This window comes from Crocodylus siamensis, chromosome 5 (assembly GCF_052110815.1).
Source record: "Crocodylus siamensis isolate JL-2025a chromosome 5, ASM5211081v1, whole genome shotgun sequence".
NCBI classification, from domain to species: domain Eukaryota; kingdom Metazoa; phylum Chordata; order Crocodylia; family Crocodylidae; genus Crocodylus; species Crocodylus siamensis.
This window is the reverse complement of record NC_143399.1, coordinates 147,038,151-147,064,537: the sequence shown is the minus strand read 5'-3', so window position 1 is coordinate 147,064,537 and position 26,387 is coordinate 147,038,151. Positions and strand designations below refer to the sequence as shown.

Here is a 26,387-nt window from a genome sequence, read left to right as displayed (position 1 = left end):
GTTCTATAGTGAAACCTGTCTACAAAGGCTATTTCTACTGTATTTCAACAACATCCAAACTTGAAATATACAATGCAGTCTTTCAATACTGTGTTAAAACTTTAAAGTATATAATAATTAATTTCAAGCACTGAACACAGAATAATAGCCATGTTATGCACACAGCACTTTTCAACAAGAACTTACTGCTTTGCCCCATGTATTAAATGCCTTTTGACATTATGAAATGGGGCTCTAGGCACCATACTTTTCTACAAGGTAGTGTCAGATGAGAAATGATACTTATTGATTAGAACAAACTGAACTTGAATAGATAAACTCTAGATAAAAGATTTCTAGTTCCTGAAATCATAGCAACCATAGCCTATTGAGTTAAATCCTAACCTTAGCCATCTGTTTACGAACTCCCTAGAATTCATGCTCACATCTAAAGCATGAATTCGGCCCTTAATTTTGGTTTTACATATATATTCAAGCTTTTGCTGAGAAAAGGCCCCGAGTACAAGAGAAATACCCGAATAAAATGATGGAGGTGTCTGCTACTATCATGATGGCCAGTACATTTTTTGTACGAATGATGTAAAGATCTCATTATTATTTGTGTTGCTGTACATAAGTAACAAAGCTAATTAGTTTGGGAGTTTATGAAGTCCTCTTGCATGCAGAAATATCAGTACATTTTAAATCCAATTTACATATTAGTGCATTCCCCCTGCTAGTTACATATGAACATTCAATGTAAACATGTCATACACATACAATGTGCACTTAATATATTATACGACTAAAAATGTCTCAGTAAAGACACTATCCCTAAGATCAGTTGTGATTATGATTCTATTATTTTCTTAAAAGGAGTAGTTAAAGCAATGCATCCATCAAGAGCATTCATTTTTATTTTGACTAAAATGCTGGGAAAAACTTTACCAACTTTCAGAACAATATCATGACCCTGTTAGCACATATTTAAAAGAAACCCTTTTTTAAAGATATCTTTCTTTTTTAAAGGGTGACTCACTTCATCTGATTGGTAGGGAATTAAAAAAAGTAAAAAATCATAAAGGTAAAGAAGTGATGTTAAGTAATATAAAGCTATAGAAAATTTGTATCTACGTAGCAAATGATTTCATATGAAAACATCTATGGTCTCACAATGAATATATTTTTGCCTTAGAGCTAATACTTTAATTTTCAAGAACCAAGAAAGAGGTGGGGGGGGGGGGGAATCAAAACTAGTCAGTAACAATGCAGCGTCGAAAAGCAATAAACTCAAAATTAAGTTATAAATAATTTAAAGCATGTCATGAAGATGTATTAATAATTCATCAGATAAATAATTTACTAAATAATCAAATAAATAAATAATGAAATACATAAATAAATCAGCAAATAAATAATTCTGCAAAATAACCTAAACAATAAGTCACTAAAACAAATGACAAACCTACAAAACTACAATGATTTTCTAAATTCTGATAGTTTTAAATAAACAAATGTATATAAACTAGATCAATCTTTGTTGGATAGAGAGATATTTTTCACTGCTATTGGTAAATTCCTGATTACACTGCATAAGGATACAATTTCAGATTTTACAAGAATGCAGCTTTTTCTTTGTAAATTATTAACATGATTGCTACAATACATTTTGCCCCGTATTTTATATGTAATCTCTTTATGCAGTTCATTTTTCCCCAAAATAAATGAACCACCTCTTTATAACATTTAATTCTCATTCATTTTCTCAGTGCAGTACTTACAATACTGCTATAGCCTTCTTGGTGGTTCTCTCACTATCTCTCGGTATCTTCTGCAAACCTTCAGAAGTTTTGCTGCAGGGGGAAAACAAGTAGAATAACCTTAATTATTACAGATGGTATCTCATTCATTAGTGGATGACAACTTTTTATTTGAAAGCACAAGAAAAGCTGTTTTATAATTCTACAAAGCCACTTAATGTGAAACAACCATCACCGCTTGCAGACTACCTAAAGTTTTTAGAAGTCTTTGGTAGAATGAGTTCAAGCAGACTGAGGCCCGTTTCTTATATTTAAACTGACATACAATCTGTGCAAACTGGCATTATTTCAGATGTAAAGACAAAACCCAAGAAGGACAAAATGCTTGGCTGACATCTAAAGCTATCCTTAATTTTGGAAACTCATAGTCCTTGAAAGTATGAGACCACTTAATTTCCACTATCTAAGTGTATTCACAATTTAATTAGAACACTGAACACAAAATCCAACAGTGACACTAAGAGTCAAGGAACCAGTGACCTCATGAAATCAGCCCCTCTCTGCATTTATTTTAATACATTATATTGACTTGCACTATAGCTTGCTACTGAGCAGCGTTCAGTAACATGCCAAGTACTGGGTATTGATTTGACCAGTACTCTCCAAATTGAGGTTTCTTTATGACGCTCCTTAATACACCATCCAGGCAGTGTCACCAACATTTATTTTTTGAACACTGTACAAGCCTGTAATTGTGTAAAGGTGACAGATACAAAATTACAGTATATCACTATAGAAATGTTAGACACTCATGAATTTTGCCATAGGAAACCCATAGACAGTACAAAGGATGATTTATTCTTAAAACTACTTGGGCACATTATATTTAACAAGTCTCAAATTCTCCTTAGGGATTATAATAAGGAAACACTTGCTTAAATCATAAATTTTATATTTATCTTGGCTAAACACCCTCCTTTGGATAGACTGCCATGTTTTGTCAAGAAAAATCAACACAGTGGAAATGAAGTACTTGTTCTGTTGTGTGGTCATTCAGAAGACTATGTAGAAGTAATGTAAATGTGCACCAGCGTTGATGATAATTTCACGCTCTCATACTCTCATTTCAATTTGCTTTAAAAAAGACCATTCCTCCTGGCTAAATATAGTCATCATGAAAAAGCACACCTTTCCTTTGAGCTAATAACATTACAAGCCCCAAAACACAACAGTACAGCAACTTCTGTAATATTTTAAGGATTCTGAAAACACTCCTCCTCTCAGGAAATCTTGTTTGAAGGTTGGGATAAACGAGAGGATACTTTCTCCCAGTACCAAGACTGTATTATGTGAATAAGAAACAACAACAACATGTGTAATGTTCCTGTCCTTCAAACTACATGGCACATAAACTTGGAAAACAAAGGAAAGAAAGAACGAACCAATGGGACAATGGATCAGAGATGACCTGATGCCTCTGGAATTATTTCTCAGTGTAATCATACTCACTTTTTTAAGTAAGAAGTGAGCGTCAAGCTTCCAGGTTTGTTTGTTTTTAAGGTTAGTTTTACTTTCATTTAATATTTAATTTGGACCATGAGGCTCCAGGACAGATCTTCCTGTTTTTTTCCATTTGTACCTAGTTCCATGGTAAATATGTACCTCACTATGGGGAGGCCAGACTATCAGGTAATGCTGCTATTTCAAAGACCATTTAGCACTAAAGCAACCAGGGATGGGCTGAAAAGGATAAAAGCACTTGGTACCATCCTTAAAAAAGGGCTGGACAGAACATCATGTTTGTCCTCCATTCAACAAATTTAGTTGTATGTGCTGTTTGAGGAGCAAAGCATATATAAACTGAGCCTGAGATCCCTCCTGAACTCTGTCAGCTTGCACACTCATTACTTGTGTACAATGGGATACGTGATACACATCTTCCTTCAAAGAGATCATAAGGACTTTGCTAAACATTAAAGAATGACCTGCACAAAAATAGTACAGTCCAACTGACAAACAAGGTTCTCTGGGTAAATGCAATATCTTTTTTTTTTGATCAACTAAATTGTTGGAAAAAACACTCAACGATGCCACCCGAGTACACAAGACACTATCTGAGGTTCTCCCTATGCCTGTAGAAGGGTGTATGTGCCAGAAAGTTTGTAAAGAACAACTTTTCCAACTATTTAGTTGGTCTAATAAAAGATATCAGATTGACCCAAAGAAGCTTGTCTGCCTATGTCCTTAGACCAACACAACTAGAAACAACGCAGATTGAGGCACTAAGGCTAGAAAACATGGTCCCTTCATCACCCACAAAAGCAGTATGCGGCCACACACAAGATATTGAGACTTGTTTTTCCATGCCTACAACCAAGCTTAAAGTAACTGTTATATTGAAACGTGTGCAACTAGATCATGTTCAGTACAGATGGACTATTCAGAGATGTTACCCCCAAGTCTAATAAACTTCACTGAGCAGTTTATCTTGGCCAAGTCTTAATGGATTTTATTGGGGTCAGAAAAAGGCTACAAGACCTTCCTGCGTGTCAAATATCTCATCCCTCCTTCAGATCAGGAAACTGCTAAAGCACCTCAGAAAAATACTTGGGAAAAGGAAAAAAAGGGTTATTTTGCCAAGTTTTGCTGTAGATTTTATATGGAAAGTTTCATCAGGCAGAGATGAAACACAGTTTTGTAAGACTATTAGCAATGAAAACAAGGGCTTGTACTAGAAAAAGTTAAGCTACCTTAACTATAGGTGTTACTATCTTTACATGCAAGACCAAAAATATAAGCATTAGTATCTGCAAACTGGAAAAAACTTACTCTGGCCACAGGGGGCACCCAACCTGCTTCTTTCATTAGATACATGGGAGTGGTACTCCCATGGTACTCCAGAAAAGGGGGGAAAAAAAAAATGGAGAAATTAAGATGATCGTGTCATTTTAAAAAGTCTAAATAAAGAGGGATTTGCCTTCTACAAAAAAACACAAACAAAAACCAAACAATTAGGTATGGAGATACACAAACCCCAGGCTCAATTTGGTCAAGCTAAATCAGTGATTATCAACCAGAGTGCCACCACACCCTGGGATACCTTGATACCCTTTTAAACAGGGACGGACAATTATTTTGGGTAGAGGGCCGATTACTGAGTTTTGGAAAGCCATCAAGGGCCTCATGACAGGCAGCCAGGGCAGATATATATTAATTTTCTTAACTTTCTGGGGGGCCTGCAGGCTGGATAGAATGGCCTGGCTGGCTGGCCACATTTTGCCTACCCCTGCTTTTAAAGGTGCTGAAAGGTACCATGCAATAGTAGCACTGCTGGATACATAAACATGATTCACAAAATAAGCCCAGAAGTGTCAACTATGCATCCAGAGGGTTAAAAACAAATACTCTGACCTGTTATGGGCCAAGTTCTTTGCAACAGAAGAACTGCTCTATTATTTTTCCATAATGAAAAAAAAAAAAAAAACCTGAAAAAAGAGCTGGCATTTCCCAGGGGGTGTCTTGAATCTAAGAAGGTTAAGAATCACTGAACTAGATAAATAGTAAAGTTCTGATCATAATACAGGTTCCAAAGACCCTTTTAACTGACAAAAGATTACACAAAATATTCCTCATCTCAATATTAAAATGAATAATTGCCCCGAAAACTTGTATTTAGAATTTAAAATGCATCACACTAATGATTTCCACGGCTATGCCCTCCCCTCAGTTGTATGCACTTGTGTATCCTAACTGATATATTAATGAAGATTCCTGTTCTGGTCCCGTTTCTGCTTTTCATATTCCATCTCCATTAGAAAATATGAATTCCTGTTTATTGTGTTATGGCTTATTACTATACTTGAGTAGAACTTATACATGCATTTCAATCATCAGTCTTAATGATTTTCATTTTGTTAAGTAGCATATTTTTATCACTGTAATCTAACTAAAGGTTTTAAAAATAACCCAGTCTTAAATAACTTTATTACTCAAAGTAATAGAACAAGAAAATCTTTACCAAACACTTTTTGAAGTTTTGGAGATTGTAGCATGTCTTTGCAGGAAAGTATAAAGTCAAACTAATCCTTATAATATTGGCAATTATTTTGTCTTGATATGCATAGAATCATGAAATAAACTCTCCTCCCACCCCCCAACAAGACAAGGAACTTTATTCATCTTCTCCATTTTATCTCCAATGACAAGTTTTATGCTGTTTCACCAAACTAAAGTATTACTGAATACCAAGCTAAATTATTCACTCACCTACTACTAATACAACATGCAAGTCATTCAGTTGTCATGATGCAGTTATCCATATTGCCTAGTCAGGATATAAATAAACAAAAAAAACCCAAAAAACCTGATCGCTAGCAAAGGTTTATCTCATATTCCCACATGTACAGCATGTCACATTAAATATATGCAAATCAACCTCTTTCTCTTCTAGCTTTTTTGAGCTGACAACTCCTATGACCTGAAGCCATGGTTAACGATTACAATTATTTGAGTTTCATATTCATACAATCAGTCATCAGATATGCATGTTAATTAATTTCAACAGTCTAGTACTCTAATGATCAACGTTTAGCCTATATTTTTAAATGGCTAGAACAGTTAGTTTTATCAGTTTCCATAATTAACCCTTTGCCGATATCAAATGTAGTATAGATTGTGCATCTATCTACATGGTAAGCTGTATAGACATGCATATTAAATTATATTAAATAAGACTAGGGAAGTATTTTTATTATAAACAATTGTTTTGATAGGAAAAAATTGGTTTTTTTTACAAATTGAAAACATCAGATATTTTTCAATGTAAAAACTTGTATAAACACAATTACAAATTAAATATTTGATCATCTATTAAAACAAGACGTGACAAAACATCAATATAGATTAAGTAAATAGATCATACAATACATGAATGCGTGATAATTTCATGGCCAGGATTTTACCACCTTGGAGATTTTTTGTTGTTGCGCTTGTTTCATCTCTTGTAAAATAAAAGCTAAAATAATGTTTAAAAGGAACTAAACTGGATGCTTCAGAGTCTAATATGTTATGGATATGATTTTAAAACTAAGTGCAGTTATCCAAGTATTTCCAATGGTCTTATCATTGAAGCGCCACCCACAAAATAAAAGCATTACACAACACTACCCATGAAGGACCCTCTTTTCTGACTCCAACTCCACCATTTTACTTGATGTGAATTTAATTTTCATCTATAAGAATTGATGGCAAACTGCTCTTCCAGAGTGGTCTAGTACAAAATAGTGGATGCTGCATCTTGCTCTAAAAAATATAAACAGGCTTTGCTTCATTCCACACCTAAAGGCTTTGCTTCATTCCACTCCCTACCTTACCCATCATCATTTGTATCCAATCTCAGACTTTATCTATCACCACAAGTACCCATGCTTAGGCATTTGCAAGTAAATGTTGGTCAGCATACTGAATTGTAAAATTATTGGAATTAATGGGAAAACTTAATCTATGGAAATGATGTATTGAGAACCATTAAGCCAACCATCTTTCAGCAAACAATCAAAGAATAACTTTGTACCTGCTTTTATTGCCAGTAAAAATGAAACGTTTTTAAAAAGAAATTAAAAACAAAAACGAATAAAATGAAACAGTAAGGTAAATAGTATATAACTACTCTTACTGGTACAAGGAAGGTGACTTAGGCAGAAGTTATCATTGCTTTCATGACAAAACAGTTTTCCATCAGAATATACCAATACGCTGAAACTGAACCCTTTTGTGGGGCATGACGCCAGTTTCAACAGAAAATATCTTTTTCAGCTACAAAAGAGAATTTATGGTCAAGTGTAGATAATGAGGTACCTTAATGCACCTCAGAAGTGTCTATAGATTGTAGTTAGCGAATTCATTTGAGATGTTGTTGCTTTATCCTCAAGTCCCTGCTATGCCTCATTCAGATTAGGGACTGGACCTTGGCCTCCCATATCTGAAAGAAATACCCCACTCAGCAGGCTATTAGCTATTCTTGAGTGGGTGCTATTCTCTCCTGCTGAAAATATTTGCCTGAGCAGAGACTTTAAACCATCTCCCTCATTCCCAGGTGAGCATTATACTCAAACTTTAAAAGCTTTTTCTCTCTCTCTGAAGGCAAGGGCCATGTGATACCTTACAGATCAACTCATTGAGAGAAGCATGAGCTTTTATAGGCTATGGCCTACTTTGTCAGATTCTTTCTGAAGATGCATTAAACGATGTTTGGGAAAAAAACTGCAGAATAATGCAGCTAACAATTTATGTAGACACAATCTGAACCTACATTACCTTCTCACTGAATGATTATGAATAGTTTAACAATATGCCACTACGTTCAATTTTTATTGGTAACAAAAACTTTTTTTTTAAAAAAAAAAGCTACACCATAGATGACCCAAAGAAATGGTTTAACATCTAGCACCAAATGCAAGTTATTAGTCACAAAAGAAAATTAATAAGATACAAAAATGTTGCAAAAGGGCACCTGATTTCTATAATGAGATAAGCACAGGAAACATTTTTAATGCATAAGAAAAATGGAAATAGATAAGAAATTTAACACATGAAAGCAAAAACAAGTGTTTGTTCAATTCACTAACGAAAGTAGATTGTTTATTATTATTTTTTAAATTGTTTATTATGGATTTTAATAAGCGTTTACATTACAACAAGGGAAATAAAATCTTGTGCACAGTTAGGGTCTAAAGTCAGTCATGAATTTCCTTTCCTCCTCCCTACGAGACAACTGGGAAAAAAATCTGAAAGCTGTGGTTTTATGACCATGGCATAAGGACCAAGTATATTCAGCTCTTGGTGGAGGTCTGACCTCTCTCAGAAATTGCAGCAATTTCTCAGATACCACAACTGAGTACAGCATGAGGGCCCATACAGAACTGAAATTGGACTGTGTAGGAATTATGGAATATGGTCATCAACATTAAGTATCTTAAGGAAATGGAAGGGAAAATCTGCTTATAATTCTGAAGTATGTTACTGTTGAGAAAAATGGTTGCCAGGAAGAAACAGTTTTCCTGTCCTAATGTTGCTGTCACACAAGTCTAGAAGAGCTCTCCCTGATGACATTTTTTTATCTTGTCATGTTTAGGTCATGCCATAAACGAGTATGCACGTACTGGATGTTTCCTTGTCTGAGCAGGCTGATGCACTTTCATTCCTTGGCCTTCCATACACACTCCCTGTATCCAGGGGCAGATCCAGGGCGGGGTGCACCGGTGTACTTGCACTCCCCTTTGATCTCTGGTCCACCCAAAATTTAACACCAACTGCCAGGCAAGCAGTGGCAGCAGCATTTCTAGTCAGACAATGCTGAGGGAGTCAACTGATTTCATGGCTCATTTTAAATCTACCTGATCCCTCCAAAACTTGTCATTCCACAGATGCTAATGGACCTCTTTTTTAAATGGTCTTAATGTTCTACTAATCAAGCTCTCCTGTTTTTTCTGCAATTCTGGCATCTGTTAGCAACTCCTGGTAACAAAGCTCCTATTTCACAGCACTGTAGATTATTTTTTAACTCATTCCAATCAAGTTGTATTAGTTTTTGCTTAAAATTTTAAACAGAATAAATACAGCCCTAGGTCCCTAGCATATTAGTAATGCTTCTAGTTTATTTTTAGCTGGAGAAAGACGTGTCATTTTATATTTGCGGATGCACCATACCATTGACACCTCCTGCGACAGTCAGTAGTTCTGCCTGCTTGAAGTGAAGTGCTTGCTGAGTGCACCGTAATGGAGCAAGACCAAATGTTACCTGTTGTTTGTTGATGTATTGCAAAATGTATTATAGCTAAGAGGTTTAGTTAAAGTCAGTACCCTCCTGGACAGAACAGATCAGGGACACCTGACTCTGCTAAGCTTTATCAAGAAAGACTTGTCATACATCAGGCATCAGAGGGGACTGCTGATAAGTTGCCGACGTGAACTATTATTGTCTGTTACTGTTGTCTTGCTTATACTAAACACAGATGTGTGTATGTTAAATCAATAAGCTTTTCTTACCCTTTCACTCCTGACCACTCTCTCAATCCTAAACTCTCCCGCTGGCAGCTGGGACACCTCCCTTTTCAAAATTATAGATCTGCCCGTGCTGTATGTTCCCACACAGCACAGGTTCTGTCTTATCTCTTCCAAAAAATAAGATTCTCAGTACACCTACCTCAAACTTTCAGAACCAAAGTTTAAACTGCTCAAGTACCCACTGGCTTAAGTATTACCGTCTTAGAGTTCCAACCTGGGGGGCATTCTGGGTTTTATTTCCCTTCACCAGGGTCATAGAGCAGTTGAAGAGGAACATACACTTTAAGGATTATAAAAATTAAATCTCTATTTTAATTAATATACAGTACAGGTTTCCCAGAATTTATGTGGTACACACGTTCCCAGAGAACAGCACATAAATCAAATTGTAACAAATAGGGATAAGTTCCCATGGCAGGGAGGGAGGCTGGGATTAGGGAAGGGGCGGGGGGAGGGGCAGCAAAGCAGAAGGAACAGAGTGGCACTCACCCCAGCCCCGGCTGCAGTAGCCCCAGAACTGGCCGGTGCCAGCTTCCTGCAGCTGCTGGTCTGCACCATGCTCTGCCTGTTCCCACTGACCTCTGCTCCTAGATTCTGCTGTGCCTTGGTGCAGGCTGCTCATGTTGGCTGTTCCCCAGGTCACTCCAGCACAGGCAAGGGTGAGTATGGACAAGCGGAGCCCCACATGGTGCAGGGTGTGGCACTCACCCCAGCCCATGCTGGACCAGCCCCGGGAGCAGCCAAAACCAGTGGCCTGCACCAGAGCACTGTACAGCCCAGGAGCAGAGGTGAGTGGGAACAAGCGAAGCCCAGGCACGGGGCAGGGGGACAGGTGGAGCACGGTGCAGCCCAGCAGCTGCAGGCTGCTGGCACTGACCACTCCCAAGACCACTGCAGCTGGGGCTGGGGTGAGTAAGGCCATGGCCCTTCCCCCCCCCCCCACACCCACACAGACGTACCTGCTTGGGCAGGGGGGCATCTATGCTGGTTGCATAAGAGCAAATTCACCTTGCATATAATGAATTATGGGTCTAAATATGCTCATCGCATAGAAATAAATTTGCATATAAAAAGAACCCACATAACACAAGGGAAAGCTGCATACACCAGACAGAACAGAACAGACTGCGCTTGCCACCTCAGCATTCTTGCCACTCTAGGGCAAAGTCATTTAAGAGCAAAGAATGCTCAAAAGAGATCAGGATAATGCCCTCCCCACCCTTCATGTGGCTTCTTTGGCCACTATGCCTTTTTCCATCTTTCCTGTACAGCCAGTTTTACTCACTCATCAGCTCCTGCAGTTAAGCTGAACTACAGTTACACAAACACTGCCTCCCTGCCCTAGCTTTCTAGACCAGATTTCCCCCTATCCTACCAGCCTAAGAGAATCTGTGGATTAAGTCCCACTGTTCACACTAGTATTTTGTTTCACATCTAGGGATATTATGCTGTTCCAAATCCTGCCCTGCAGAGAAACTTAGCTAGACTGGTTTCCCCTTAGCTTTAACCATCCTATAGTCTTAATCAAATCAAATCCCACTTAAATGGAAAACTTAAGTTAGGAGTGGGCAATTATTTTGGCCAGAAGCCCACTTAACAAATTTTGGTGAATCAAGGACCATACAAATAAAGTTAAATGGTGAAGATCTGATTTTCATAAATTACAGATAAAAAAACAAATCATATGCTAAACGGCAAACATCTACTATTTCAAAAAATAATTTGTCCTGAATTATTTGGGGGGCGGGGGGGGTTACTAGTATATATTGTGGTAATTGCATAATAGCTCACAATAAAGCCTCTCCCAAGGGAACCAATACCAACCAGCAAGACACTCAGCCAAGGGAGGATGTTGGCTGCCCAGCAGAGCCCTGCCACTGCCCAGCCACCCCATAAATCACAAGGGAGCTCCTGCCTCAGCCTGGACCCCGGCACCCCTCAAAAGCCACCTGCACCCCAAAACCCACTTCTTCCCATCCGTACTTAACCCCATAAAGCCTAGGGAAGCCCAACAGCCCCTTCCAGCCTAGCCTATCTCCCTGCCAGAGCTGTGTAGGCTGTGCCCACCTGCAGCCCAGGGGCCCCCTCCCCCCCAAAAGGAGCTGGGGGCAGCATCACTTGGGCAGACAAGACAGGAATCATACTGGATACCACCAAGAAGCAGCAGATGGCTGAGCAGTCTCACAGTACTGCATGGGGCAAAGCAGGTGGGGCCAGGGCTGGGACTTCCCCCACCAGGAAGCTCTGCTACCTCCAGGTACAGGTGCTGAGCGCCTGCCACCTGGTCCTAGCACCCAGGGTAGCTCCTGCTAGTTCTGAGCCACAGACAAACAGGGCGCCACCACTCCAGCCTCAGCAGGATTTCTGGGGCCTGAACACAGCTCAGCCAGGGCATGCCGCAGGGAGTCGGGTGGGTGGGTGGGCGGCAAGGGCTGAGTCCACCCAGCATCCCCCTGTATGAGCAGAGGCCAGAACTGGAGCCATCAGGGCCTGAGCATGGCTCTTCCAGGGCCTGCTGCTCCTAGACAAGCGGGGCTACTTCTGTTCAGGTCTCTCCTGTGGCACTAGCAAAGGTTATAGCCAGAGCTACCACCCACCTGCAAGCTGGACAGAATCAGTTGGTGGCCTGGATGTAGCCCATGAACTGTATTTTGCCATCCCCTGGCTTAAGTGATCCTCCATAATCCCTGGTCATGACACAGCTCTGACATCAGAATGACTCTATACACTGAGGAGTGATAAAGCTATTTAATGACATGAACCAAAATTCATGTGATACAAAGATCTCAACATGTCACACTTGTTTTATCATGACTTCACTTTTATACCAGACAGCTTGTAGCATACTTTAATAACTCCATAAACAAAAACAAAAACAAAAAAATTGTACTTGGCCCTTAAGGTTGCTGCATTTTACAAATGGTAGGTAGGTTTCATTACACCTATTAGCCTAGATATAAAAACAGGAATCATTCAACTGTATAACTCTCCTCAAAATAAGGAGGGAGGGTTAGGGGGGAGGGAGCATATAAGTCCAAAAAAGTTAACAGGAGGTGATACAGCAGACACTGAAATACTGTTAATAGTGAAAATAATAGCAGGCAGAATCATAGGAGAGGAAAGAAATGCTGCATCCACGGAAGAAAACTTTTCAGCAAACTTAAACTCTACATTAAATTATTAGAAATGGAAGGCAGGATAGAGGTGCACCTAATTAACTTAGTCAGAAATACATAAGCTTTCATGAGCAACAGCTGACTTCATAAGGTGATAGGATAGCATCTGAAGTGAGCTGCTGCTCACAAAAGCTTATGTACTTCTGGTTCTGTTAGTCTATAAGGTGCACTTCTACCCTGCCTTCTGCATGACTTCAGACTAGCATAGCTAACTACCTCTGTTAATAGAAACAGGCTGCGGAACCTGAACCTGTTCAGCCTCCAAAAGAGAAGGATGAGGGGGGATCTTGTGGCCTGTTATAAACTAGTCAGGGGGGATCAGCAGGCATTGGGGGAGTCACTGTTTCCCCGAGCACCGCCAGGAGTGACCACGAATAACGGTCACAAGCTGGCAGAGGGTAGATTTAGGTTAGATATCAGGAGGCACTACTTCACGGTCAGGGCGGCTAGGGTCTGGAACCAGCTTCCAAGAGAAGTGGTGCAGGCTCCTACCCTGGGGGTGTTTAAGAGGAGGTTAGATGAACATCTTGCTGGGGTCATTTGACCCCAGTACTCTTTCCTGCCATGGCAGGGGGTCGGACTAGATGATCTGCTCAGGTCCCTTCCAACCCTACAAACTATGAAACTATAAATACGTAAGAATTAGTTCATGCTGAACCATGTCCCTTTAAACACCCCTGACATTTGAAGTTGAGTACATTAGTAACTAAATCCATATTTGGAAGATAGAGTTATGTTAACATTTAAGCAGTTCTATTTCAGGGTAGAAGTTTTTGCATACTGCTGAATAAATGACATTGGAATTGGCTTACTTTTCTTGAAGGCATTATATAAGATTATTTCTTAGTCTCCTCCTCTTTGATTTAGTATACCTTTTAAGATAATTTATTAATGTTTTGGATATCTCATTCATCATCCATTATTATTGGTGTCGTAAATTAGAAGAATGGAACAAAGCACTGGACTACACTTTTCTTCATATTCATCAATAAAACAGCCACCTCCGTCAGCAGGCAGTGAACAGGAAAAAGTTGGTTTCAGCCACTGGAATGCAAGAACTACCACATCACAAACCATTTGCAATTAAGAAGGGAACATATTGTCTGCAAAAAACAGATTAGTAAGAACCTGTTAAACCTTACCAGTTACTTGGTTGAACTGGAACTCTGATGGAGCAGAGCCTTGACTAAAGAACTACACAAAAGCATATTTCTCACCACTGCACCACAAACCTAGTCTTGTCACTGAATATAATCTTTGTACTGGTCACTATAAAAGGAAAAGCAGGGGAAGCGTGGGGAATTCTAATGTTCCAGATGAAAGGGTGGAGGGGAAAAAAAAAATCACTACTTGTTAAATGTATTAAAGATATAAAAAGAAAGATTTCTACAAAAGATGGTGTCCCTAAAAAGAGCAAGCACTGCATTTACTTTTGCTGCCATTACCTTCAAGTAACACTTCAAAAGAATAAATGTAATCTCAGATTATCCACTTCCTTGTTATGAATCAAATCAATATATATACACATACATACTTTTTTTTCCAAGATGCTCTGCTGTCTTTTATCCAGTATTATAAACAGATCCCCAGCTTTTTCTGCCAGTTCATTTCTCTGTGTTGGGAACTACGTCCCAGCATGCCATTTACCTCAGAGTCTATAAGTAAAGCCTAATTCAAACAATTTGAACATCAGTGTAAACAAGACGTTTGTCTTAAACAAACAAACAAACAAACAAACAAACAAGATAAAAATGTAAAAGTACTATAAATACCAATACAACATAATACAAAAATTGAAGTAAGGCACAAAACTATGATGCCCTACACTAAGTGCGTCTACTTTCTAAGCTTCTTCAGATTTCCAAAACACCCCTTCCATCAAACTTTTCTTTTTATTAAAATATAGGGCTTCTGAACTCTACTACAAAGTTAAGGGGTGGCGGAGGGAGGGAAGAAAAGAAGAGATGGAAATTAAGGTATGTCCCTGCGTGGATCACAGATATTTACCTATTAACCATATATGAAGAGCTTTCCCCTCTGTATATCACTTACTGTTAACTTGTACCTCACCAGTAGCATAATTAAGAGGGAAACTGAGGCACCAGCCTGGGAGCTAATTCAAGAGAGAGAAGTGTGTGGAAAAATAGCAGCTTCCCAGTAGGTAGAACAACTCTGTACACCTGAGTACATTCTTCTGATCAAAGCATTTACACTATCACCAGAGGTAAAAAGAAAAAGGGTTCAAAAAGATTCATGAAAGTCCTATAGAAATTCAGATTACAGTACAATAATGAACATGACCAAAAGTTTTCTGAATGCGGGGTAGATGCAGGGGTGGTGCAGTTGCACCCCTTTTGATTCCCAAAGTTGAAACACTATAAACTTAGTTTAATTTTCTAGTGGCAGTGGCAACAGCATTTCTATTCAGGCAGCAGTGACGGGGTCACCTGTCTTCATGGCTCATCATAACCTATCCAAGTCCTTCAAAATTCTTCATTCCACAATGATCCTCTCTCCTTTTTTACTGGTCTTAACCTAAGCAAGATATTCTCTCTTATGCAATTCTGCTATCTGTTAGCTATTCTTAGTAATGTAGTTCCTATTTCATAGCCCTGCAAGCTGTTTTTAACTCTAGCTAAAAATATTAAGTTAATGTTTCCATGTGGGTTAAGTGAACATTAATTCAGGTGTGGAAATAACGTTCAGTGAAGCTCTGAATGCACTGTCAAGATGCTCAAGAAGGTTTGATTTTGTTTTATGAATCGGAAGGAGCTGTACACATTTAATTCTAAGGACTACAGGACTAAAGACACATCTTTTGATTATCTTTGCCTAGTTTGTTGCGTTTTTAATGCATAATGTAGAATATATCAAATTAGTGCATACTCCAATAGTTATCTATCTATTTCAACCAAACTGAATAATATAGCCCTAGGCCCCTGGCAAATTAGTAAAAGCTTTGAGTTTTTTTTACATGGAGAAAATGCATTGCGTTATATGCGATGATGATGCACCACATCTGCACCCCCTTTTCAAAATCCTAGACCCACACATTTCTATTGTTACTGTTTCACAAAAAAACGTATATAAATTCCTGATTGCAAAAGATCGTTTCCAAAGGCATCCTCAAGGAAGAATAAAATATTTCCTTTTTTTTTTTTTTCCAGTTAGGAAGACAAACAACGTCTTCTACTCAAAAAAAGCTTAACAATTACCTTTAAGGTTCTTGTGGTAACATTAACTGATATTACACAATATATTCAGAGAGGAAAAACATACGCCAAAGTAAAATACTGCACAGTGAATATGAACTGAAGTTACCTACTCTGAGAATATTAGCCATTTAGGTTTAAAAGATAACATTAGTATTCCATTAATATTGTCGTCTACATTATGTGGAATTCTGAACATACTTTAAGTTATTTTACACCACCTTGTTCCCATGCACTGTTTATACATTTTAAACAGCAGCAAAATTTTCCATTAAACAGAAATTAAGAGTTTAAATGAATTAATGGTACAGCACAAAATGATTTTCTGTCCATTACATGAAAATGGAGTTTGAGCAGAGTCTAATTCATTAATAGGATCAGATACTAAAGAATGAAGTTCTTACTTACAGAAGAAAACAAAAAGACTTTATGTAAGATTTAGTTTCTATAAGATGCTGCAAATTACCGACTGTGTATCTAATCACTACAAAAGCAAGGATTAGCTATTTTTTCTCTTTAATGGCATTATAGATTTAGGTATTCCAGATCTGGACCACAATGAAACTTGAAACAATATACAGTATGTTACCCCACCTCAACAGAAATGGTTCTTTTCTCTGTGCCAAATCCAAATCAGGATTCTTATTCACATAATCCAATAGGATCCTCAACATGGCCTGTGCAGCAGCATTGTTACAGCAAGTAATTGCTGATGGTTGACAGATCTTACTTGTAACAGTGCTTTTTAAAGCCAATTATTATAAATTAGGTACAGTATGATTCATTGGTTGACTTTGGTTTCAAATGAAAACAAATCTATACAAAGCCATAAAACACACCACTGCGTTTTCTCCTTTGATTTAAAACATTACATTTAGAATTACTAACAAAATAGTTTGAAAATCCTCTCCCACTCTCTCTGCATTCCCAATTTTTTGACCATTACTTATCATTGAAAGTTACTGATCAAATGGAAAAAACTTTGAAGGGAACAATAAACTAGTATAGAAAGTTACATATACCCACAACGTCTTATTTGGGTATATACTTGATATTTTATTTCAGGTGCACAGATAAAGACTTTTTGAGCAGGTACTGACGGCCAATTATTAAATGAGCCATACCAGCGGATACCAATCTGACTGCTAATACGCAAGCCCAGCAGCTTGGAAACCAGGGTCCGCCTGATACATCTGTATATTGAGTATATTGAGGCCCCCATGGTGAGGGAGTGGGCCTGGGGCTGCAGCGGGCACTGCCCAGCTACAGTGGCATGGACAGAGCCACAAGTGACTTATCTGGGGGTGTGGGAGGGGGCAGCTCCCATCACTGTGCACACCCTCCAGAGAGGGATAGGAGACATACGTCTCCAACATCTGTGCACAAGGTGAGGGTTAGCTACCACTGTGGGCTGGAAGTGCTGGGTGGGAGCAGCAACACTGGGAGGGCAAGCCATGGTGAATTTTGGGTTGGCGGTAGCTGACCCTGAAGCCCCCCCGCCTCCCAGTGCCACTGCCACCCACCCCAAATACAGCTTCAGCCCAACCCCTCCACTGAGAAGAGGCTGGCACTGCCCCCCGCCCCAAGCATGCAGAAGCAGCCCACCCTTGCCCTGCTCAGATATGGGGGGGGCACGTGCCCTCCATGCCTCCCCTGGGGGTACGCACAGCAGTGGAAGCCATCGCCCCCATGTCCTCTGAACGCCCGCTCGCATCTCTGTCCGGTGCCCCACCCCACCCAGGCAGTGCCTGTCCCTGCCCCAGCCCTAGCCCCACTTCCTTCCTCACCATGGGGGCCTCGATCTCCCCCCTCCATGCACTTTCCCTCTACAGACTTACTAGCTAGACACTGCTCTCCAAGCTGCTGGGCTGCACTCCTGACCATGTGCCTGCTATGGCTGCACCAATGCATGCAACATTTACCAGCAACAATATTAGCCACAGCCAAAAAAAGTTGATTGCTGATGTCAGTTTTCTTTTTATGAGTGCCAATACAATATGGGCTGTGACACTGAACTTCTATATTTTATCTTATTTACAATTTCTCCCTTTGTTGGTGATCATGATGGCCAAGTGCTACACATAAGCCTTAAGAAGAAACTTGATATCTCCCTTACAGTGAATAGCTCAGTAGAAAGGTGCTGTAGTACAGGTTGCCTTCACATGCTCCTTTTGTACAAAACAATTAGCCACAAAGATGGGGGAGGGAGGGAGGAAGGACGTTCTAGCCATTGTGGTTAAGACATTCACTTAGAATTTCAGTCACTTTGACTCAAGTCCTTGCTCCAGTGAAGGCTTTAGTTGCATATGATCAATATGAGAGAGAGTGAAATCCCCCACCAAAATACCCAATCAACTGGTAGCTATGGCATTCTTCAGGAAGGTGGAGCAACAACAGGTACCCGATTCATGTCTCCCACATTCAGTATAAGTGTTTATTAAAAAACTCCGAGCTTTAAAAAGGGAAGAGGAGTGGCAATAGCATCACCATCTCCGCTGCAAGCACCAGAATGTCTACTTCCTCATTTATTTTTGAGCACTATTAAGTCTGAATTGTATGGATTGCTTCATTCAATTAGAAGAAAATTCCACATTCGTAAAGAAAACAAATTTTAAATGTGGTCTGATCCCCAAACTATCATCTTTTCAATGTTTCAGCTCAACAAACAAACAAAAAAGACAATTAGTCTCACAAACATAATGAAGGAAAAAGAAAGCACTAATATTTTTTACATTAAACTCACACCAATAAATTGACTTTGGGGGCCAGAAAACTTTACTTTGGTAAAGCTGATTTACCAAATCTTGGGGGGGGAAGTTTGTGGTCCAGACTCAACACTAATTACGCCTTTTACCATCATAATAAAGGAAATATTAAATTAATTCAATCTTCCTTATTCCCCAGGTTAACAAGTAGAATTCGGTTAAACTATTCTGATTTATCTACATTAGTTTACTTCCAATAACAATTAGTTTTAAGCATATCAGTGCTTTTAAGAACATTATAAGGCAAGTGAATTTGTACTGTCATAAGCCTAAAAAACAGAACTGGCAAGTTTCCTCACAATTATGCCAGTGTACTGTATTTACTCAACTGAAAGATGACCCAGAATTTAAGACAACATCCCTCCTAATAATTAGGTTCTATACATGGAAATGTTACATATTTGCTCGATTCTTCCATGGCAGCTCTTAGCTCTAAGTTTTTGACTATGTAATAATAATAATAATAATAATAATAATAATAATAATGCAAATCTTAAGCTTCAAACAATTCAGAAAAGGCCACAATGGGTCAGAATATTTTTGATACCGTGGATTCTTATTTGAAATCTCTGGGTAATCTCATGAATCATGTGTAGGTGTTCGCACATCTAAGAATTCTAACATTGCACTGCACCCTGGGACACTCTTTAAAGGATGTCACAGCATCCTGGTGGAGAATCACTGGACTAGGGTTCCATGGTATTTAGAAAACTGTCAGATACCTGTTTAGCAGGTCTCTCTCATGTGCTTAGGTGAGCAGATAGCCAGATTTGTGGTTAAGATTTTTTTTCCCACTTGGGACAAATGACAAGAACTGTTGGGATTTTCCATCTTCCATGTTAGCCAGAGTATGCTCCTTTTTATAAAATGTTATAATACATTGAGGTGATTCACACAATTTCTGCCAATGCTGTGGCCAAGGCCTGAACTATACCCTCACCTCTCCTGCTTTTACTTGTGGCACTTTATAGTGTGTGTTGTTTTGTGTAGAGAGAAGAGAGAGGAATGTTCTTAAAAGGGGTGGCTGCAGTATCCAAGAGGGGCTGAAGTAGATCCTTCATGAATCCTTTTGGACAAATTTCTCTGTGAGACTACAGAAATCTGGACGTGGTAGCTCAGGAGGCTCTTGAGAGTCTTATGTCCTTATGAAGGAAACGCATAGGAAAAAGGCACAAAGGGGGCAATAGGGTTGAAACAAAACTGGTATCTAAATGTGGAACTGGGAATAGAACTACTGGAATAGATTGTCTGAAGGGTAGGAATAAATAGCGTGATCTTTTTTAGTCAGAAGAACACTGTATAAAATAACCCATAATTATTTCAGTCAAGCACGTAATTATGAAGGTTACTATATTTGCATGATTTAACAACTATTAAACCAATACTATCAATTTAGGAATCCACTAACAAAACTTACTAACAAATCATCTTAAAGAAAAGGTGCTCATTTATTGCTTGCTACAGTGTCAGCAAGTCAAAAATTGATCTTAAACAACAAAAGCCTGACAAAAGAAAATGCCTCCTGCACTGTCACACACATGGAATAAGAGAGTCAAGGCTCAAATGATTGTGCTAATCTTTGACTAAAGTCATAGAAACAAGTCAGTCTTGTCAAATGCAAACATAAAACCACAAGCAAACACTAAGAAATACTCTCATTTTCTTTCCCAATGACGTTTTTTATGCTAAAGCCGTAACATTTTTCTTACCATGATTAAAAATTTGTAAGGCTACATAATGACCATGTAGTATCCATGCCTATAAAGGCCAGGTTGGGAAACCAGACTATTGTTCTAGTTTAGCCAATTAATCTTACTTTACTGCTCTGTAACTTAAATGCTAAAAAGTATTCAGGTTTTGAAAATTTGTTCATTAACAGTAAGTTAGCTTAAAATTAATTACTTTTCCCCTCCTCTTGTACCCCAAGAACTGAATTTGCATGCACATATCCTGGGGTTTTTTTTCAAAGACTGTATTTACTCAAATATATGATGACCCTGATTATAAGATGACCTCCCAAAAGTTAAATTCTTAGATGGAAAATTTACAAATTTTATATAATTTTCCAGGTACAGAATATCATTATTGGAGGTTTGTCTTGAATGTGTCCATCTCCCACTGCTACAACAGAAGAAAAAAAAGAATCGATCTGGGTGGTCAACCCCTTTGCCCTCTGTTCCCCCACCTTCTTGCCCCTGTAGCCCTTTCCCCCCTCCTTACTGTCAAACCACGCTCTCCCTGAAAACATGGAAGTGAGGAACAACTTTAAAAAAAAAGTGACAATAATAAACAGAGCTGTAGCAATTTTCATGTAGTATCCATGGACTTAGTTCACCCAGAAATGATCCATTTAACCAGTTTTGAACCTGGTACAAGTTTTAGCACAGATACTCCATAATATCACTTCCAAGTAGTACTTTGGTATCTACTTATACATAGTACAAAATACACGTAATATAAGTCCGAAGGCAAAAGGCTCATGATTTACCATAGTACAACGGGGTGGGCCCCAGCAGATTCAATAACACTGCAAGCCATGGAGGCACCACAGCTCAGATAACCCCCACAAAGGATCCACATGCCAATTAGCTCCCCACTCATGCCTGGAACAACATGTTCTTGTCGTGAGACCTGAAATCCTCCAAAACGTGATGTGCAAGTGAGGCATTGGGCAGTCTGGTCAGGCTTCACCTCATGGAGGGCACAGCTACACTTGATCTTAGCCCACAAGAAGCCATATACGACAAGCTGAGAGGGGACAACAGAGGAATTCTTGGTAAACTGGGGCCCTGTTTGGTGATGTCTGTCAGACATTTAAGGCTGGCAAGAAATAAGAATCATTGGAAAAGGCAAGGAAAAGTGAGGCTCAGCTATGGGACCAAAGAGGAAGTAAAAATGTATTTAGTGTAGCAGTTCACCATGGACTTGAAAGAGTGGGCAGCAAAGGGGGCTGTGCTCGATGGACACTCCCATATAGCTTATTCAGATGGGTTGTATTAACCTATCCTTGGTTCCCATTAGCATGTTTGCCCCGTATGTGCCAGGTCATCAAGCTCAGTGTTGGCTGCATTCAATCAACTTCATAGTTGGTTTCCATTACTGAGCACATGCTGCTTCTGGCAGCATTTTAGTGATACCCAATGTATTTACTGAGGTTTTCTTGTTTTTCACATTTTAAAAACTAGTCAACAAGGATAATCACATTTCCTGTTCAGCTTTCTGACTAACCACCACTCCATGACCTCATGTTTCCTGCTATCGTATTCAAAAGTCATACATAAAACTCTAGCCATCTCTGCTTAGAGAACCTGATTTTATTTTTGAGATGTAAACAAACCATTCATGACATCCCCTTTCCTTTTTCAGCATTCCTATTATGTAGAGAAAACAAACTAAAACAAATCCAACTTGTAAATGTAATTTTATTTGAAATGACATTTCAACCTACTGGCATTAGGGGTACACAAATAATAGAGATTCTGGGGGACTATACTAATAGCGGTTTCCAATCCAATTTCTGATACAGCTGCATGCAGCTGGTAAGTCTGTTGGGGTGGACGGCGAGGGAGGAGGGAAGGGACGTGGGGGGGCAGATCAAGGCCCCTGTAGTGAGGGAGTGGGACAGGGGCTGGGGCTGGCACTGCCCAGCCAGGGTGGTGCAGGGTGAGGCACAGGATGGAGCCGTGGCTCATCCAGGGCTGTGGGGAGGGATGTGGTGGCTCCCACTGCTGTGCACGCTCCAAGAGAGCACAGGGGGGCTTGTGCCCCCAGATCTGCAAGGGGGAGGAAAAAACAGGATGCCTCTGCAGGCTGGGGCCAGGGCTGCACCAGGCTCTTCCTGGTACATGGGTGCTGCGCTCAGGGTTGTACTTGGGGCAAGAAGCAGCAGGACTGGGAGGGAGGTTATGGGGAGGGACTGCAGCCACCCCAAATTTCACCATAGCCCCCTCCCAGTTTGCTACATCCCACCTCAAGTGCAGCCCCCACACACCAGGAGGAACCCAGCGCAGCCCCAGCCTGCAGAAGCATCCTGCCCCCTCCCCCACACAGATCTGGGGGCACACACACACCCCTGTGCCCTCCCGGGGTATGCGCAGCAGCAGAAGCCACCACCCTGCACCCCCTGAACAAGCCACAGCTCCGTTCTATGCCCCATCCCACCCCAGCTAGGCAGCCCCAGCCCCAGCCCTGCCCTACTCCATCAGCATGAGGAGCGTTGATTTGACCCCTCATGCCCCTACCCCCCTCCACCATACCAGACTTACCAGGTGAAGGCAGCTCTCCAAGCTTCTGGGCTGTGCTCTTTGCTGCCTGCATACTGCACTGCAGCTGCGCACATGCACAGGCATTTATCAGCCACATCAGGCCAATTTCCAATACAATCAATTTTCTTTATATCAGTGATGATCTAATATCAGATCGATGTATCAGTGCACCTCTAACTGGCATAACTAATAGGTAAACACCAAATACACTTCACAATCACCACACCAAAATTAGCATAAATTATTAACCAAAACAAAAACTTAGAAAAAACAAAAAATACAGGAGTGACTTAATTTGCTAAATGCTTTGTATACCCACTCCCTCCCTTTCTAGTCCCTTGATAAATTTATATTGATTGTAATGATGTTGATCAGTTAGTTCAAAGTTTATTTAAATGGAGGCTTTTTCACTGCTGAAGTCAGCAGACGTGCCACTCATGACTATGTCTGTGAGAATAGACCAATTTTCCCTTCCTGGAACAAATCTTAAGCAGTCTGAAACCCAAGACTGCGATGTTTGACTTCATGAATTAAGTGCTTACTCAGCAGGCATCCAGAAGGTAATGTATTACTCCACTTAACCATGCTAGCACTTTATTATCCATTTTACATAAGAATCCATAACAATAACAAGTGTATAGCTTGACATACAGCAAAAACATATGGGCAACCAACAGATATTTTGTCTGACCCCTGTCAGACCAATTAATTTCCTTAACAGACAAAATGCCATCAAATCAAGACACCGAAAAATTCTCTCCAATTCTGGAAAAAGCCAAAGAAAATATACTGTGAAGTGAACTGTCTAAGCTAAAAAAATAAGCAGGGTGGAAGTAATTTTCTATTCCTACTGTACAAGCTTTGTTTTAAGTCATTTATGGTATCAAATGCAATACTTCACAGTAAACTAATTTTATGAAATCATATAGTTGTCAGAAAGACAGCATTATTTTATTTATTATTTATAAGCCACCTATCCAGAGCTCTATTCCATTAAGCTTAAAATGAAATGAATTCCTAAGTTTCACACACAGTACAAATAATGATTATTTAAAAAAAAAAAAATTAGTGTGACTAATGAAATCAGCTAACGCTCAAAATTGAAACATGAAGCAAAGTCAAACAAATACCAGGAATTATGTCCATATACTTTTTATACAGTCTATTTTCTAATCTTATGTATTTTGCATTAGTAAAAATACATCAATTTAGAAAACGTAATCTTAATGTTCTTTAAAATTTGTGATTATGAAGGATTACCTTCAGGATCAAAAGCAGCATACTATGAATACCAATTTTACATGCTCTTAACTGCAAAAAGAATTTTTCTGCAGCTCAATTTTCTAGTCACATGACAAGATAATGTAAGCGATTAAATCATTTAAAACTTTTCATGATAGGAACATGCAGTTATGGAGTTTGTCACCTTTTTCATTAAGTTTTTCATGTTGGATCTGAGATCCCAGAGATTCCTAGAACAAAAAACTTATTTCTGTAAAACTATGTAAGGTGAAGAGCTACAAAACCTAAATTGAAAAGCAAAATTTCTTTACAATGTCAAGCCAAACACTATGTGCTCCAAGATTTTTATTGCTGTAAATAGTCCGAAAACTTTATGTACTATAATATCATAGCCCTGTTTTAAGAATGAATCCTTTTACTTGCACTCAGAAATTCTGTTGATATAAATTTTATCTTCCATGAAAAAGCAGATCAATGAATATTTGTGACAGCTGGTGCCTTGACTATTCTGTAAACTGTATTTAATATTAAATTGTATTCATTCTAGCATAGGTTATATAAATTGCACATCATTTAAGGGCTCATCTACAAAGGGGAAGCTATTATGAAATAAACTGGACTGCAAATTTAAAGCGCAGTAGCTATTCCTGCCTTGTGCTTATTCAGCATCAAGTACAGTCCACTTCCAAAGTGTATAGTTACACATACACGCGCACGCACACACACATAAGTAAACTTACAGTCCCTGGCAAAGATGCTCAAGCCTGCTCTGGTGCAGCCTGCCTCCCAAGCTAGAAGTAGCGTAGCAGCACACACATGGTACTTCAGGCAAGCTAATTAGCAGTGTTGAGAGTGCCAATTAGCCTATCACTGGACTAAGCTGCTTCCAGTTTAAAAAGCAGGCTGTCTAAAGCAGTGCAGTATGGTTGAGGGCATTGCTGCACAGCAGGATTGTTCAACTTTAAAAGTGCCTGGGAGGCGGCACAGCCCTCACACCACACTACCAAGGACCATACCAGTGGGGGCCATGGACCTTAAGGGTTACATTTATGCCCCTCTCTTCTCCCACACACATTGCACCAAGCACACAGGTGTACTCCACCCATTAGGGCTGGGCAAAGCTTTGGTCCCCGATTCAGTTTGGCAGAGATTTAGCCTGATTTGGTGGCCAAATCTCAGAATCTGAATTGAAGCAGAAGACCCTTTAATCACTCCAAATTCAATCAGAACCCCGCCCCCCAAATCCATTCAGATTCAGCAATTCGAACAGACACAGCTTTAAATGTTTTTTCTACATACCTCAAGGCAGCAGGTGGCTCATGAAAGCTGCAATGCTGGGGTAGATGAAGCATCCCACAGGAGTGCAAGGGGCTCCCCAGTGCACTCAGCAGCAGACCCAGAAGTGGACCAGAAGCACTTCCAGGTCCACTGGGGAGCATGCTGGCCCCCCTCTGCACTTGTTTCGGTGACCGGTGCCTGCTGGGTGGAGGCACCCGGGGTACCCCTGCAGCTGATCACTGAGCCAGGAGGGTGCAGGGGGGGCACATGCTCCCTGGCAGACCTGGAAGTACTTCCTGTCCACTTCTGGGTTCGCCATTGAGCACACGGGGGGGGGGGGGCGGAGATGGGGGACGGGGGACAAATGCTCCTGTGAGATGCGCCATCTGCCTCAGCATCGCAGCATTCGTGAGCCGTGCCTGGTACCTCGAGGTATGTAGAAAAAAAGCATTTAAAGCTGCGTCTATGGCCAAATAACCAATTCTATGAATCAGCATCAAATCTTCAGATTTCGGATTTGGCCAAATTGAATTGGGGACAGTGACCTGAATTAACTAATCAATTCACTGTCCCCAATTTGGGTTGAATCCAAATCGAATATGGCCCATTTCGCACACCCCTACACACCCAGGAGCTGCTGCTCTCC

At 39.9% G+C, this 26,387-nt stretch overlaps 1 protein-coding gene across 1 annotated transcript in view; it reads right to left on the bottom strand.

Moving 5' to 3' along the window:
* The window catches only part of TBC1D5 (TBC1 domain family member 5), a 475,870-nt gene that overhangs the window by 433,734 nt on the left and 15,749 nt on the right, over positions 1 to 26,387 (bottom strand). Inside the window, exon 2 of the mRNA XM_090046588.1 lies at positions 1,761 to 1,832. The gene's annotated coding sequence lies outside the window, so the exon portion shown is untranslated. The remainder of the gene's footprint in view (positions 1 to 1,760; positions 1,833 to 26,387) is intronic.